This window comes from Bufo gargarizans, chromosome 3 (genome assembly GCF_014858855.1).
Source record: "Bufo gargarizans isolate SCDJY-AF-19 chromosome 3, ASM1485885v1, whole genome shotgun sequence".
In the NCBI taxonomy this organism is placed as follows: Eukaryota; Metazoa; Chordata; class Amphibia; order Anura; family Bufonidae; genus Bufo; species Bufo gargarizans.
Window position 1 is genome coordinate 364147562 of NC_058082.1, and position 17858 is coordinate 364165419.

Consider the following 17858-nt stretch of genomic DNA (forward strand, 5'->3'; position numbering starts at 1 on the left):
TGCTAAGGACAGGCAACAAGCAGAAGAGACTTGTTTGGGCTAAAAAACACAAGGAATGGACATTAGACCAGTGGAAATCTGTGCTTTGGTCTGATGAGTCCAAATTTGAGATCTTTGGTTCCAACCACCGTGTGTTTGTGCGACGCAGAAAAGGTGAACGGATGGACTCTACATGCCTGGTTCCCACCGTGAAGCATGGAGGAGGAGGTGTGATGGTGCGGGGGTGCTTTGCTAGTGACACTGTTGGGGATTTATTCAAAATTGAAGGCATACTGAACCAACATGGCTACCACAGCATCTTGCAGCGGCATGCTATTCCATCCGGTTTGTGTTTAGTTGGACCATCATTTATTTTTCAACAGGACAATGACCCCAAACACACCTCCAGGCTGTGTAAGGGCTATTTGACCATGAAGGAGAGTGATGGGGTGCTGCGCCAGATGACCTGGCCTCCACAGTCACCGGACCTGAACCCAATTGAGATGGTTTGGGGTGAGCTGGACTGCAGAGTGAAGGCAAAAGGGCCAACAAGTGCTAAGCATCTCTAGGAACTCCTTCAAGACTGTTGGAAGACCATTTCAGGTGACTACTTCTTGAAGCTCATCAAGAGAATGCCAAGAGTGTGCAAAGCAGTAATCAAAGCAAAAGGTGGCTACTTTGAAGAACCTAGAATATGACATATTTTCAGCTGTTTCACACTTTTTTGTTATGTATATAATACCACATGTGTTAATTAATAGTTTTGATGCCTTCAGTGTGAATCTACAATTTTCATAGTCATGAAAATAAAGAAAACTCTTTGAATGAGAAGGTGTGTCCAAACTTTTGGTCTGTACTGTATGTGATTGGATACACTTGCTGATTCAAGCAGTTTTTCACACCCTGCAGTTGAGGGAAGAGCCTGCAGACGGTCAGTGATGAGATTAGGCTACTTTCACACTCGTGTTTGGTGCGTATCCATCATGGATCTGCACAAACGCATCCGTTCAGATAATACAACTGCATGCATCCGTTCAGAACAGATCCGGTTGTATTATCTTTAACATAGACAAAACAGATCCATCTTGAACACCATTGAAAGTCAATGGGAGACGGATCCGTTTTCTATTGTGCCAGATTGTGTCAGTGAAAACGGATCCGTCCTGACACACAATGTAAGTCAATGGGGACGGATCCGTTTGGCTCAGTTTCATCAGACAGACACCAAACGCTGCAGGCAGTGTTTTGGTGTCCGCCTCCAAAGCGGAATGGAGACGGATCGGAGGCAAACTGATGCATTCTGGGCAGATCCTTATCAATTCAGAATGCATTAAGGGCAAAACTAATCCGTTTTGGACAGCTTGTGAGATCTCTGAATGGATCTCACAAACGGAAACCAAACGCCAGTGCGAAAGTAGCCTTAGGATCTGCTCAGAATGCGACAGTTTGCCTCCATTCCGCTTTGGAGGCGGACACCAAAACGCTGACTCAGTTTCCGTCTGAGGAAACTGAGTCAAACGGATCCATTCTGACACACAATGTAAGTCAATGGGGACGGATCAGTTTTCTATGACACAATCTAGCACAATAGAAAACGGTTCTGTCCTCTATTAACTTTCAATGGTGTTCAAGACGGATCCGTCTTGGCTATGTTAAAGATAATACAAACTGATCCATTCTGAACAATGCAGACGTTTGTATTATCTGAATGGATCTGTCTGTGCATATCCATGATGGATCCGCACCAAACGCGAGTGTGAAAGTAGCCTTAGATACACAACTCAGCAGGCTGTATCACACAGGATAGGATTAGATACACATGTGAGCAGGGGCCATAGGTGTGCGCAGCCTATTGCATTAGGGTATGCACCCTAAAGCACAAACACACACGCCCCGCGCACATGTGTATGTGTATATATATATATATATATATATACACACACAGGCCGGGTCTCACCCTAGCGTTGTCGTGACTCTGCCTCTGCGCCTAGGAACAATACAGTCATGTGAAAAAATTAGGACACCCTTTGAAAGCATGTGGTTTTTTGTAACATTTTTAATAAAAGGTTATTTCATCTCCGTTTCAACAATACAGAGAGATTAAAGTAATCCAACTAAACAAAGAAAACTGAAGAAAAGTCTTTTCAAGATCTTCTGTAAATGTCATTCTACAAAAATGCCTATTCTAACTGAGGAAAAAGATAGGACACCCTTGCCCCTAATAGCGAGTGTTACCTCCTTTGGCTGAAATAACTGCAGTGAGACGGTTCTTGTAGCCATCTACCAGTCTTCGACATCGGTCTGAGGAAATTTTACCCCACTCCTCAATGCAGAACTTTTTCAGCTGTGAGATGTTTGAGGGGTTTCTTGCACGTACAGCCCTTTTCAAGTCACCCCACAGCATCTCAATGGGATTCAAATCTGGACTTTGACTTGGCCATTCCAGGACTCTCCATTTCTTCTTTTTCAGCCAATCTTTGGTTGATTTACTAGTATGTTTTGGGTCATTGTCATGTTGCATGGTCCAGTTCCGCTTCAGCTTTAATTTTCTAACTGATGGTCTCACATGTTCTTCAAGCACCTTCTGATACACAGTAGAATTCATCGTGGATTCTATGATGGTGAGCTGACCAGGTCCTGCTGCAGCAAAGCAGCCCCAAACCATGACACTTCCACCTCCATGCTTCACAGTTGGTATGAGGTTCTTTTCTTGGAATGCTGTGTTTGGTTTACGCCAAACATGTCCTCTGCTGTTGTGTCCAAATAATTCAATTTTGGACTCATCTGTCCAAAGAACATTATTCCAGAAGTCCTGGTCTTTGTCAACTTTATCTCTGGCAAATGTCAGTCCTGGCCTCGATGTTTCTCTTGGAAAGCAAAGGTTTCCTCCTTGCACACCTCCCATGCAAGTTAAACTTGTACAGTCTCTTTCTGATTGTAGAGGCATGTACTTCTACATCAACAGTAGCCAGAGCCTGCTGTAGTTCTCGAGATGACACTTTAGGGTTTTTGGAGACCTCTTTTAGCATCTTGCGGTCTGCTCTTGGGGTGAACTTGCTGGGGCGACCAGTCCTGGGCATGTTGGCAGTTGTTTTGAAAGCCCTCCACTTGTAGACTATCTTCCGGACAGTGGAATGGCTGATTTCAAAATCTTTTGAGATCTTTTTAAATCCCTTCCCAGACTCATAGGCTGCTACAATCTTTTTTCTGAAGTCCTCTGACAGCTCTTTTGCTCTCACCATGGTGCTCACTCTCACTTCAACAGTCAGGAGCACACCAAACTAAATGTCTGAGGTTTAAATAGGGCAAGCCTCATTCAACATGCAGAGTAACGATCTACTAATTATGTGCACCTGGTGTGATATACCTGTGTGAGATCTGAGCCAATTTAAGAGGGAATACATGTGAGGGTGTCCTATCTTTTTCCTCAGTTAGAATAGGCATTTTTGTAGAATGACATTTACAGAAGATCTTGAAAAGACTTTTCTTCAGTTTTCTTTGTTTAGTTGGATTACTTTAATCTCTCTGTATTGTTGAAACGGAGATGAAATAACCTTTTATTAAAAATGTTACAAAAAACCACATGCTTTCAAAGGGTGTCCTAATTTTTTCACATGACTGTATATAGGGGGCACATAAGATACCACAGTCAAAAATGGGGGGATCACTAATAATTTTCACCACTTAATCATACTACTGAAAAACACCTAAATAAGTATATATAAATAAGAGTACAAAATACGAGAGTATTGCGGTATGCAGGGATATCTTTTTATTGTACTATCTTAAAGGGGTTATCCCATCATAATGATCACTGTTAAATCTGTTAATGATTTGACAGTGATCATTTTTGTAAATATACTTTATTAACAAATCCCCACCGATTAGGATAAAATTCATACCCACTTACCTGATTGTTGTGACTCGGTCTCCCCTGGTTACGACCATTGTTCTTCTCCAAAAGCCGGAAGGTCGCGCTTGCCCAGAAGACGACTCCTTTTCTCCCGGCCGGTCCGCTCGCTGTTCTGAACGCGCACGCTGCCGCGCATGCGCGACAGTGACTTCTTCCCAACCAGAATAGTACAGAGCTGCGAACGCGCACGCCGGCTCTGTAGGAATAAGTCACCATTGCTCATGCGCGGCGGCGTGCACATTCAGTCCAGCGCGCGGCACGGCCGGGAGAAGACTTCAATCAAGATGAAGCCCGCCCCCAGCCAGAATCCAGGAAGTGAACGCGCGGTGGCAGCAGGTAAGTATGAAAACGCTTAGTGGGATAACCCCTTTAATACTTAAAAGACGAGCTTTCAAGAGTTTTCCTTTCTTCCTCGGTATTGCTTCAGACCTGAGAAAGAGAGAAACACTCTCCAAAACTTTTCTTTAGCGTTTAAAGCAGTTTCAGCACTATAATAAAATAGTTTACTTACAAAAGAAGCTGTTCAGTCGTCTGCTGTGCCGTCCTCTGCTTGCTTCCGCGGATCTTCCCCTGCTTTCAGTCTTTCCTCAGTGCGCCGGTGCACTGTTATGGGGGATCTGTGGATGACACACTTATGGGGGATCTGTGGATGACACACTTATGGGGGAACTGTGGATGACACACTTATGGGGGCATCTGTGGATGACACACTTATGGGGGTACCTGTGGATGACACACTGTTATGGGGGACCTGTGGATTACATATGACTTAGGAGGGCTATCAGTGGATATTATACATGGGGTAATATAACCAAAGAGTATCAGGGTAAATTATACATGGGGTAATATAACTGAGGAGGGCTATCAAGGACATTATACAGGGGTAATATGTTATATTACCCCTGTATAATGTCCCCTAATAGCCCTCCTCAGTTATGTTACCCCTGTGTAATAATGTCCCCTGATACCCCTTAGTTTTATTACCCTGTATAATAATGTACACTGATACCCCTTAGTCATTTTACCCTGCCCTGTATAATTTAACCTGATACCCCTCAGTTATATTATATAACTGAAGGGTATCAGGTTACATTATACAGGGGTAATATAACTGATGAGGGCTATCAGGGACATAATACAGGGGTGAGGGGTAAGATAAGTTATATTACCCCTGTATAATGTCTGATAGTAGCCTAGCCCTCCTCAGTTATATTACCCCTCATGTACTCTGATACCCCTCAGATATATTATATAACTAAGGGGTATCAGGGTAATACAGGGGACAACAGAGGAGGCGTAGCACTGTGGGACAGGGGGTTACAAAGGTACATACTTCTTTTTTTATAAGCCCTCAGCCCTCACCAACTTGCAGGCGCGCTAGGTACACACAGATGCAGCGTGACGTGACGTTACGTCACGTCATGTCAACTCAGCCTGCGCCGCACATCACGCACTGTACGGCTCCCTCTCTGCCTCCGCTGGGTCCAGGACTCCACCCCCTATGTGAATACTAGCCACCGCCCGCTACCCGCCCACAGCCAGGTATTGTAAATTAATTTGCAGCGCGGCGGGCGGCAGCAGCACAACAGACAGGGGAATCAGCGGCGGGCAGTGAGCACGGAGGTGACTATTAGGGTGTACCCAGGCACACCCCATGCGCACGCCTATGGCAGGGGCGTAACTATAGTGGAAGCAGGCGAAGCAGCTGCTTTTGGGCCCTGACCCAGAAGGGGCCCATCCAGGAACAGGAGGACTAAAATATTTTGTCAGGGCCCCCTCAACAGTATTACACAATGTAATTATATACAGTGACAGCATAGACAGTGTAGAAAACTGATGGAACAGCTGCCAGGCCTGGTCTGAGAGGGCGATCTTTACTAGCCACAGGAATGGGGGCGGCATGAAAGGAAGCGGTTGCGAAAAAATTACTGGGGGAGGGGGGGGGCCCATTCAAAAATTTGCTGTGAGGCCCAGTCAGCTACGCCACTGCATGTGAAGGCAGAGCCTGTGGACTGTCAGTGATGGGATTTAGACACTGGGTGAGAAGTAGATTCATGTCTGGGTGTATAAAGATAGACACAAGAGTTATAGATGGAGTAGCTGCTGCAGACAGAGCAGTGGGGGGGGGGTCCAGCCTGCAACTCATCACTGTGCAGTGCAGCCAGGCTTGTGAATCAATAAAGTTATGTATTCAACAAAACAAGAAGGGGAGAAAGTAATCAGATCTGCCAGGATAATGTGATGTCTTCCAGGGGGGAAGGAAAGCTCAGACATGAAAAACAGGTATTGGGGGCATATGTATGGATGGTGAGGGGTGTTAGGAGTGCATAATAAAATTTTGATTTTGGGACCGGACAACCTCTTTGAGGCCACCCTAGCTTCCACACTCATGGAATCTATGCAACAAATTCAAGCAGTGGTTGCCATACATACCACAGACTAGATGAGCTGGAACACCGGGTGAGTCTGCTGGAGAATGACTCCTCAAACTCCATGACCAAAATTACTGAACTACTTAAAGGGAGTCTGTCACCACATTTGAGCATATTGGACTGATCAAATAGCGTTATATGTGCCACCGAGAACTTAAAAACGGTACCTTTGTTGTATTTAATGGAGTTTTCTTTCAGCCAAAAATGAACTTTTAAGATTCTGTAAATGCGCCCTCTCAAGTGCCCAGGGCGGCGTCTCAATCGTCCGAGCCCCAGGCAGCACCTCCTCAACGGCTCATAACCCCGCCCTCCGTGTGCCCCTGCCCGCCTGTTTACTCTCCTCCTCTATCCTTTTCCACTGCGCCCGCTACGAATTTGACCACGCAGCCGCAGTGGGATGAGATTTCTATCCCCCGACTAACATCTGAACAATTACATCTATAAAATGACCCTATTACATCAACCGAAGTTGATGATGTAATTAAATCCCTAAAAGTCAGGAAAGCTCCGGATAAGGCTTTGAAGGACAGGGTGAGGGATACATTGGGAGCTGGGATCCGAAGGACTACCAGCTTCTGCATCTTTGACATATATTTAATTGTTATTAAAACCAGGTAAAGATCCCACACAGCCGGGTTCTTACAGACCTACAGTATATCATTAATAAATGTTAATGCAAAGCTCTTGTCCAAAATTATGGCGGATCGATTAGCTATCATCTTACCCTCTATTATAGCCCCCAAAAGGTGGGATTTAACCAGGGAAGGGCAGCAGTGACAAACATTAGAACAGTCTTTGCTATGATGTATCACATTCACCACAGGCCCACTGGACAGGGGAATCCGACATTGTTCACACTAGATGCTGATGTAAGTTGGGTCTGGCTGGACTTGGTCCTGGACAGGATTGGATTCAGGGCTCATTTAGAGTACTACTCACACATATGTATCACCAACCACAGGCTAGGATTTCCACTACAGGTTACCTATCCTCTACTTTTCAGTTGTTCAAAGGAACAAGACAAGGATGCCCATATTCCCATTTTATTCAATTTAGCAATGGAACCCCTATCACGATATATTTCATCATCTTCACTTTTCAAATGAATTAAAGTAGGTAACACTGAGATTAAAATTTCTTTATTTGCAGATGACATCATGTCACGTTTGAATAACCCTACAGACAGCATTCCCAAGATATTAAGCTCTTTGAAGGAGTTTGGAACTTACTCTGGATGAAAACATAATGTATCTAAATGTGAGCTCTTGGGGCTGGGAAAAAGAGGATCCCTTCAACACCCATTCCTGACAAAGACATTCATAGCAGTTAGTCAGATCAGCATAAGATATTTAGGGATCAAGATAGGTCGCACACCATCTTCCTTGTATACCCTCAGTTATTGACCCCTAATAGATCACATTAAATCTGATTTGCTCAGATGGTGTAACCTTCCATTGAACATAATGGGGAGATGTCATCTGATAAAAATGACATGCTTTGCGAGACTACTGTAACCTTTACAGACAAAACCCTTGCTATTCAAACATGCAGATGTGAGGCTCATGAACGCTGGTTTCCTGTCTTTCATTTGGTCAGGTAAAAAACCTAGGATATCAGTGACTAAATTTATGATGTATAAAGAAGAGGGAGGAGTAAACTTTCCTTGCATACGAAGTTACAATTTGGTATGCATTTTTCGCCATATTAGAAATTGGGCGACTGATAAGTCTCATTACTCCAACCTACCAGTAAAGAAACAGCTAGTTTCCCCATGGAACCTTTTTGCATTAGCACATTTTAGATTATCTTCCCTGCCTTCTCATATTAAGGGGTCAGTTCTCATCCGAGATACGATAGTCACATGAAAGATACTGCGTAAGTCATTTAAACTACCTTATCAGTGCTCCAAGCATATGCCACTATGGAACAATTGGCATTTCCAGGGGGGTTAGAACATTTGAAAAATGGCGCAGGAAAGGTATACATAACTTAAATAACCTCTTACACTCCACAGAATCAAGGTGGATGAGATATGATGAGATTCAGGAAAAGAACCAGCTTCAGGGAGTTTCAACATCATCAGGTTAAACATTTTTGCATTTCCAAAATTATTAATATATTGGGGGAGGCTAGAAACAACCCCTTTGATGAAGTTTTGGCAGACCAGAAAAAAACAATCAATATCTCAACTACATGGCATCCTAAAACATAAACTGGGATGCGAAACTCCAGAATAAGCGTATAAAAAGTGGAAGAAGTAGATTAATACTTAAGACATTCCGACATATCTCACTGTGATGGTGGGATATGGTGTGTTGTTTATAATTTCGTCAATGTTCATATTTTTGCTGATTTTAGGAGTGTTGTCTTGTTGCTCTACCATTCTGTGTTTTCCCAGTCTTGTTCAGTCTTAATTACATTACAGGAAGGTCTGCTAATTGAATCGGCAGCCTGGTTGTCCCCATGCCTCTTGATGAACCCCTGCTGACATTTCCTGACTGTCCATTCATGACCCTCTGCTCTTCAAATGCTGGAAATCACCCCCTTTAGTGCCTTGATCGCTGACACACCGTTTACAGGTCTGGGGGATCCTGAAAACCATCCACCCTGTCTGCCTATCCTGGGGATATAAGGACAGCACCTGAGGAGGACAAAGAGGCCAGCAAAATAGATCCTTTGTAGGACGCTCATGCTAAGGCCAGCACCCCCAAAGAGACTTGGAGGAACCCTGCTTACTCTGGAATATGCTGCTGGAGGAGCCCTCTACGGAGAAGAATCTATAGCCGCACTGCCATATCGATCTCTAAGCTGGAGGAGTATGACCCTCATCTCCCAGGGTATTTATCCTGTTACTGGACTGTAGCTGTGTTCCTGGACTATTTTACCCTCTATGTGGTGGACTATTTTATGGACCTTTCGGTTTGCATATAAGGGTTATTCGCACGCTCAAGAATGTAGACCCTGAGCACATCGTTTTGCGCTACGACGACTCTGGTTTACCTGTTTTAGAGCGTTTCGTGGATGCTGATTTAGCTTCAACAAAAGATAACGATTCTTTACCTATAAAGAGAGAAATTCATCCTGATATTAAATCCGGATTTTATACAATGTTTGTTTGTTCCGACATCATTCAACATCAACTTGTCGGCAATAGTTACGTTCAGCTTTTAAGAACTGTGGAATTAAGTGCTAAAAATGCCAAAATAGTCACGCAAAAGTATAACAGACCGGACTACATACCTCTCTGCAAGCAACACTTTGATACCGTTACAATATCGATACTCACGGATCAAGCTAAACCCGTTAAATTCAAATATGTACAAATAAAAGTATTGTACGATTACACTTTAGACCTCGAACTGTGACGATGTAGTAAAATGTTGTCTCAGAGAGTGTACAGCGACCCGGAGGCCTATACGCATTATTACATAACGCAAGCTGGTCATGGCTTGGAAGGGTTTCACGGCGATGAATTCATGTACGGCTCTGGTCTCGCGGGTTTATTTCGTGGCTTGGTCCTGACGAGTAGTTCGCCTATTCAGAAAAGGCGTAGAACTTATAAAACTGCACGCAAATACAGCCGCTAGGGGTATAGCTAAAGACGTTGTCGCTACGACGTGAACTGCCTTTATGGATCGAATAAATAGGTCTACGCAAGCGCAGGAAGGCTCCGGCGTTGTGCAAATTCGTAAGAAGACGCGGAAAGGAAAGCGCCGCCATAGTCCTGCCACCTTTTATGAATAAAGTATCGCCGCCTAAGAGATGTCGTCGCCAGAAAACAAAAAGTCGTTCACCGGGTGACATCTTCTAATCAAGCGCTATGGCTTTTGTACATGCAGCATCCGCCGAGTACGCCAAATCAGAGCTGGATATCTTTCAAATAGCGCCTACGCAAACAAGTATTGAAAAATCACTTTATGTAGAGGTGCAGCCGATCGCCGCAATCGCCGACAACGCGCCTATGGAATTCTTCATCTCGGGCAGCGGCGAATATTATTACGACCTAAATAACACTCTGTTACACGTCGTTTGCAGAATCGTTAGTCCCGATAACACAGCCATACCCGACGGGTCCCGCGTAGCCCTTATTAATTACCCTATACCTCTTTAACCAATTGGACATAACGCTCGGCGACACATTGATTTCAAGAAGCGACAACCTTTATACGTATAGAGCGTATATAGAGGCCATAATAAATTATAATTCTCAAACTTTAGTGGCCCAATTTACCGCTTATTCTATAAAGACACAGCCGGCCATCATGATGACCGGGCTCTCGGCGGTCGAAATGCCGGCTTCGCCAAGAGAGCGCAGTATGCAGCGCGCTCTAGAAGTGTGGAATTATTGGGCCCCATTTACGCCAATATATTTAATCAACCGAAGTTAATACTGAACGGGTTAGATCTAAAGATAAAATTGACCAGAAACAAAGACACCTTCTGCCTTATGTCCACCGAGGCGCCCCATTTTAAAGTCCAAATACAGCACGCTTCACTGTTTGTCAAAAGAGTACAAGTATCGCCCGCTGTGAGAATCGGGCACAGTCATGCTCTGTTAACTTCTAACGCACAGTATTCGGTCGATCGCGCGCCGCTTAAAGTGTATAGTATCCCCGCTGGTACTCGCATATCTAACCACGAGAATCTTTTTCTGGGGAACATACCCAGAACAGTAATACTAGCATTTGTGGACAACGAGTCATTTTCAGGTCATTACAAAAGAAATCCTTTGTCCTTCAACCACTATAATATGAATTATGCGGCCTTATATTTGGACGGGCAACAGATACCCGCAAGACCGTTTAAACCAAATTTCCAAGACGAATCAGTGGCTCGAGTATATATGTTGCTCGTTCATATTTCAGGAAAGCATAAGGCTGACAACATTTTATCTGTTGACTGGTCAGAATTTTAGAACGGTTACACATTTGATTTATTGCCGGATCAAGAACCCGGCGGTCATTTCTTGCTAGTAAAAAGCGGAAATCTCAGAGCTGAAATTAGATTTGCCGAGCCGGTTGTAAACACTATTAACATGATTGTGTATTCAGTTCATGAAAACATTATTAAAATAAATAATAGAAGGGAAGTTTTGTGTGATTGTCAATAAAAATGAATAATTATGAAATTACCCGCATTATTAAAACCGACTTTCAGGTCCGTCGCATATTTAAAGGTGTATTTCCGTGCGATTTATTACCTGAAAATAAAATCATCGATCGCCTGGCGTCCTACATCGTAAATACAGACAATTCGTATCAGCGGGGGGGGGGGGGGGGTGGGGGCGGGGACGACGACACTGGATTTTAATTATATTACAACCCGACGACGTCGCTATATTTTTTGATAGCTATGGATTATCGCCGTCTAGTGAGCTATTTCCTGCAGAATTTATTTTGAAATTTTTATATAAAAATTCTAAGACTATAAGGTATCAAAACAGACAAATACAAGACATTGCTAGTTCGGTCTGCGGTCATTACTGTATCTATAACTGTATCTATATGTTACACTGTATAGCTAAAGGAGTGCCTTTTGAAAGTGTGTTAAAAGAAATTGTGAAGTGATTTTAGAAAAAATTATCGTGTTGTGCAATCCTTTGTGGCGAGGCGGGTTAAATGATTATGTATACGCTGTTGTAATTACACACAAACTTGTCGGTCCCTAAGTGGTTGTTAAAAATGTAAGTTGACGTGTTGTAAATAAAGAAAAATAAATAAAACTTTTTAAAATTATTTAAATTATGGCATCCTTGATTTTTATCATTGCTATTATAATTAAAAGACGCCCGGCCGTGTGGGATACGTCTTTCGGACATGCCCGGGCATGCCTGCGCTGCACGATGCTGACGTATCCGATTCAAAAAGGCTTGTCCAGACATGTCATTGTCTGTAAGGCAGTGATTATAAAAGCTCATCATTTGATAAGGACTTATAAAGTGATATGAAAAAGCATGGGCATATATAAAATTCATATCAAAATTATATCAAAGTGATATCAAAGCACAAAATTATATAAAAGGTATTTAAAAGGCATATCAAAATGATATCATTTTGGGATCAATGCACAAAATCGTATCAAAATGCTATAAATGGGATAAAAAGTGTTAATAAAAGCTTATCATTTAATAAGGACTTATAAAGTGATATGAAAAGCTTATCATTTGATATAAAATTTATATTAAGCCATATAAAATGATATAAAAAGCATATCAAAGTGGGCGGCATTTAGACGTGGTTTGGGACGGGCGAGGGGAGAGAAATGGGCAGATCTGGGCAGGGTTAGGGTGTTTCTGGGCATTTCTGGGAGGAATTATGGTGTGAAAAAGGGGCGGGCATCTGTCACTTTAAGTTTGACGACACATGGGTCCCTATACTACTCATTCCATTACATAATGGCGGGACTACAGAGTAAAGACACCCCCATGCTTCCTTTGGTGTTTAGAGACCAGAACACTTCAAAGTTAGTCAGTAGTGATTGCTTAGTGCAGACCTTTGGTTCACTGGTTATACCGAGAGGGAAACTGTTAAATAGGACACCCTACTCATGCGGGCAGGAACCTAGGGTAGCCGTTATGTTTGTCTTTGTATGTCTTCATGTGTAATACATGCAGCAATTTGTACTTATTTGGGTACCCCAGAGCTGGTTCCTCTCCCTCCTAAGCATAAGCCGAGGGCAGCGTAACTCGAAGTAAGGGGGAATGTAACTCCCCAGAGTTGTGTTACGAAACTCTTTTACCCCGCTACAACCTGTTAAGAGTATTTGCCTTGTCATCTAATATAATTTCACAGTATATCCTCACAAATGTGCATTATAAGCCTTGCCAGCTCTCCGGGTGCCTGTCTGTGACAAACAAAGGAAGAACCAGGGTGCATTAAGAAGCAGATTTCTTTTAGCTGGGAGCTCTGTCCAGGATAGGGGTATAGTGGATAGAGCAGGTGGGGTATAGTGGTCAGGGTCTAGTGACAATTTTTCTTGCCGCTGGTCCCAGATCCACCACGGGTCAGGGACGGGATTCCCAGCTCATGCTGGGGGGGGTCTGTCCCTCCTGTAGATGCCACACCTCCTCGCCTGTGGAGATGTGATCTTATAACCCAGCCCCTTTCTTTTGACCGGGTCCGCCTGGACATGCGCAGTTTTCTGTTGTAATCCAGCACTGCACATGATATCTAAGGGCAGAGCTCCTGACATATCCCGCCTGCGCGAGAATATGTGGAGTTTTCACAATATTTGTTTCTAACGCAGGCGCATTGAATCTGTTGGAACGCTGTATATCGCACACATGATCTGGAATCAAATAGGTGAGCTCTTCATAAAGTATTACATGTACAGCTATTTTTAATTAGCACAAGTGCACTTTATTAATTATTAGGAATGGGGGTCATTCACTATGACATCGCTCATTATATATCAAATCCTCTTTTTGAATATATGAACTATCACAAAAAAATGAATAATATACTTTTGATGCACTTGATGTGGAATCATGTACTATGTATTCATGTATTTGTATAATGTATTTTTTATGAAAAATCATGTTTATTGATTAATTAATTGTATAGATTAGAATTTGCATATTCACCTGTTTATATACACCTACTTGAGCACTGTTGTCATTGCTTGACAAAGGCTCCATTGAAGAGCTGAAACGTTGCATTGGGCTGGAATAAAGGATCCACTTTTTTTACACTAAGACCAGTGTGCTGCCTTGCCTTTGGATACTGCTAGTTGAGGATTTTATAGTCTGGATTTCTACAAGGATTTTGCACCTGGCACCCTGTAGGAGTGCTGCTATTTCTTTGTTTCATTTGTAATTAATAACTGGATTTGTGCATCACTGCATTTGTGTGCCGCCTTAATAAATTGGCGCTGTGAACAGGACTTAGTAACAAAATTGTGCACCATAGTGAACTGCCTTATGTGAATGAACCCCATCTATTTTGCTGTATTATTGGGCCAAAGAATTGTTCAAAACGTTTATCAAGTGCCTGATTGTCCTGCGCTGATTGTGTGCTAAAAAAACGCAGCGCTGAAATTGAGAAACTGTGGATTTTTCTCGTGTCAATAGCACTCTCCAAAAATAACAGGAAGCGCTGCCAGAAAGGTTAACTTAAATAAGAACTGCTTAAGCTTTATATTCAGCCGGCCCACAGTTTCCTAAAGGGCCATACACCCGCAAAACAGCAGTTGCCCATAGCAACGCAGTATAAAATGTGTGTGCAACCAGATTTCACCTGCCATTACTATGTCTGTGCAGGAAGATAATGTGCAACCTGACTTCAATAGGTCCCCTGCAGTAGCCGCAGCCGGTTCCAACGCATCACCAGCCGCTGCAGCAACAAGTATAATGCCTTTAACAATGCCTTACTACTTTGGGGCACCCTGGTTTCCACAATACTCTGGGGAAGCCCATACTTTAGGGACTTTAACCCCTTAAAGTCCCTAAAGTATTGCAAATCTGACCAGTGTCAATTTATGTGGTGATAACTTTAAAACGCTTTGATTTATCCAGGCCATTCTGAGATTGTTTTTTCGCCACATATTGTACTTCATGACACTGGTAAAATGGAGTAAAAAAAATAATTCTTTTTTATTTATAAAAAAATACAAAATTTACGAAAAATTTCGAAAGATTTGCAAATTTCCAAGTTTTACTTTCTCTACTTCTATAATACATAGTAATACCTACAAAAATAGTCATTAATTTACATTCCCCATATGTCTACTTTATATTTGGATCATTTTGGGAATAACATTTTATTTTTTGGGGACGTTACAAGGTTTAGAAGTTTAGAAGCAAATATTTTTAAGGACCAGTTCAGGTCTGAAGTCACTTTGTGAGGCTTACATAATAGAAACCACCCAAAAATGACCTCATTCTAGAAACTACACCCCTCAAGATATTCAAAATTGATTTTACAAACTTTGTTAACCCTTTAGGTGTTCCACAAGAGTTATTGGCAAATGGAGATTAAATTTGAGAATTAAAATTTTTTGCCAAATTTTCCATTTTAATCAATTATTTTCCAGTAACAAAGCAAGGGTTAACAGCCAAACAAAACACTATATTTATTGCCCTGATTCTTGAAGGCTTAAATAGAATAAGCTATATGATCTGTATGCGGGACAGGATGCTGGGTGACATCATTCTAGAGGGAGAATTTGTTTACATTAGCCTTATGTCCATATAGGGAATGGAGTCTGCCCAGCAACAGTGAATATATGAATCATATCTGTTTCCAATATGTGTGGAAGAATGTCTATAAAGGTGCTGAATTCCGAGAATTAAAGCAGAACGGTTTCAGAAACATGCCTGTGTGTATCTTATTGAGACCAGTTCTCCGGGTGCCTGTCTGTGACAAACAAAGGAAGAACCAGGGTGCATTAAGAAGCAGATTTCTTTTAGCTGGGAGCTCTGTCCGAGATAGAACAATACAGCTTCTCGTTAAGTACGGAATATTTCTGTCTTTAATGACTGGGAACATTCCAATGCTTTCCGAACAAAAACATACTGTTGCTTCTATTTTGAATCCACTTCAGACACACTGAAAGGAATAGTGCCTATCTTTAGGCAAGATAGACTATAAATAGACTACTGGCCAAGTCTAACAGATAAATTCTTTAGGGAAGAATTTAAAAGAGGAATTCTTTAGGGAAGGATGTTATGATGTTATGAAACATTAAGTAATTTTATGCTGAAGGTAAGCAGCAAATGATACTGTGAAAACTGTACTAACTTTATTGTGTGTGTCCTGGATAACTGCAAGGCGCCCCACTATTTTGGCGAGGGGAAACCCGCTAACCCAAAACTGGTGAACGCAAGTGACAGTTTGAAGGGATATTACTAACAGTCTGTTGAGGAGGATGTTGAGCATAGACATAAGTCCTCTAACCCAATTGACAGGAATTGTCAGAGCCTTTACGGTTCAGTACAGCCAGTCATGGGGAGAGTTCAGTTCTGCTTCTGTCTCAATTCAGTTATAAGAAATGGGTGCAAAGCAAGGAAAGGTCTCTCCACCCCCTTCGAATGTAGGAGAAACATGTAAGGATTATGTAGCCCGGGTCTGTGGTACTGATTATTATTTAGTTACTCCCTGGGTGGATAATATAGCAGGATGGACAGAGGGGATGAAGAGTATAAATTTGTTCCCTCAGTAAGGGGCTAATGACACCTTCCATATGGATATGTTAAAAGGATTATGTTTGGGTGACACTGAATCTTACCCATATTATGGTCCAGACCCCCCAGTGGGACATGCAGTATATGAAGTTGGGAGGGGAAAATTGGCTTACTTGTGCACCATATTGGTATGATAGACCAAATAATAAGGTTAACAAACAGAAGGCAGAGAACCAGGAGGGATATAAAAAGAAACATGAGTTAGAAAAAGAATTGAAAAAGGGTTCACCTCAGAAGCCCCCTCCTCCCTATTTAGGAAATATCCCACAGATATATCCATCCCTTTCAAATGATGAGTTAGATTTACTGGCTGCATATACTGCTACCCATATCCAACCACCTATAGCTCCCCAGCTCCCGCAGCCACCTCCGCAGTTGCCACAACCTATGCCTGATCAGAGTGGTCAGGACCCAGCGGCTGGTGCTATTGGTGATGGGGATGCCATATCTCCCAGGCGCCTTAGATCACAAAAGTCTTTACCCAAACCTGAACATATACCTCATCCTGATGAGGACAATGACCTTGAGGAACAGTTCCCTTTTATGACTGTAGGGGACACCTTGTTAAAGAAACCTATTGAAGTAGATGATATCAATAAGATTATTAAACACTGCCCTAAACCCTCCTCATCTTCATCTGGGACATTTCATTATTTGAAGAGAGCTTGTAAAGGGAGATGTCTGACTCAGGAGGATATGCGCCTCATAATAGATGGGATAGTTTGGCACAATTCCCCCTGGGATTGGAGTAAGGTCCCCTCTATAAGCACCATAGAACCCCCAAATACGCCAGCTGGAAATTATAAATTAAATACTGAAGCAGGCATAGACACAATGTGGGAAGAAATTAGGTGAGAAATGGAGAGGTGTTTTCAGACTAGCTCCTCATTGCCGACTGCTGTAGCCTGCAAACAAAAATCAGGAGAGTCTGTTATAGACTTTTGGAAGAGGTTTAATGAAGTTTGGACTCTGGAAGCAGGAATGAGTATTCAGGATAATTTGCATTCTATGCTTATTCAGACTTTCCTTACCAATCTACAGACACATCTCCAACAAATGATCTCCGAATGGCCTGGTCTTAATAAAGATCAATTCCAAAATAAGTTAATGGCGAAAGATGCGGCGGGTTGACTTGAAATGGTAGGACCTAAAGAGGACCATTACCAAACTCAGGATAGGCATTGTCCCTGAAATCAGCCCAATAGGGGAAGTGGCAGGAGAAGGGGTAGAGGGCCATGCTCTAAGAGAGGGGGGAATAATAGAAATCGTTCAGCAGGTTGCTTTAATTGCGGTAAGACTGACCACTGGATCAGTCGATGCCCTTACCCACTTAGGCAACTTTCCCTAAATGATA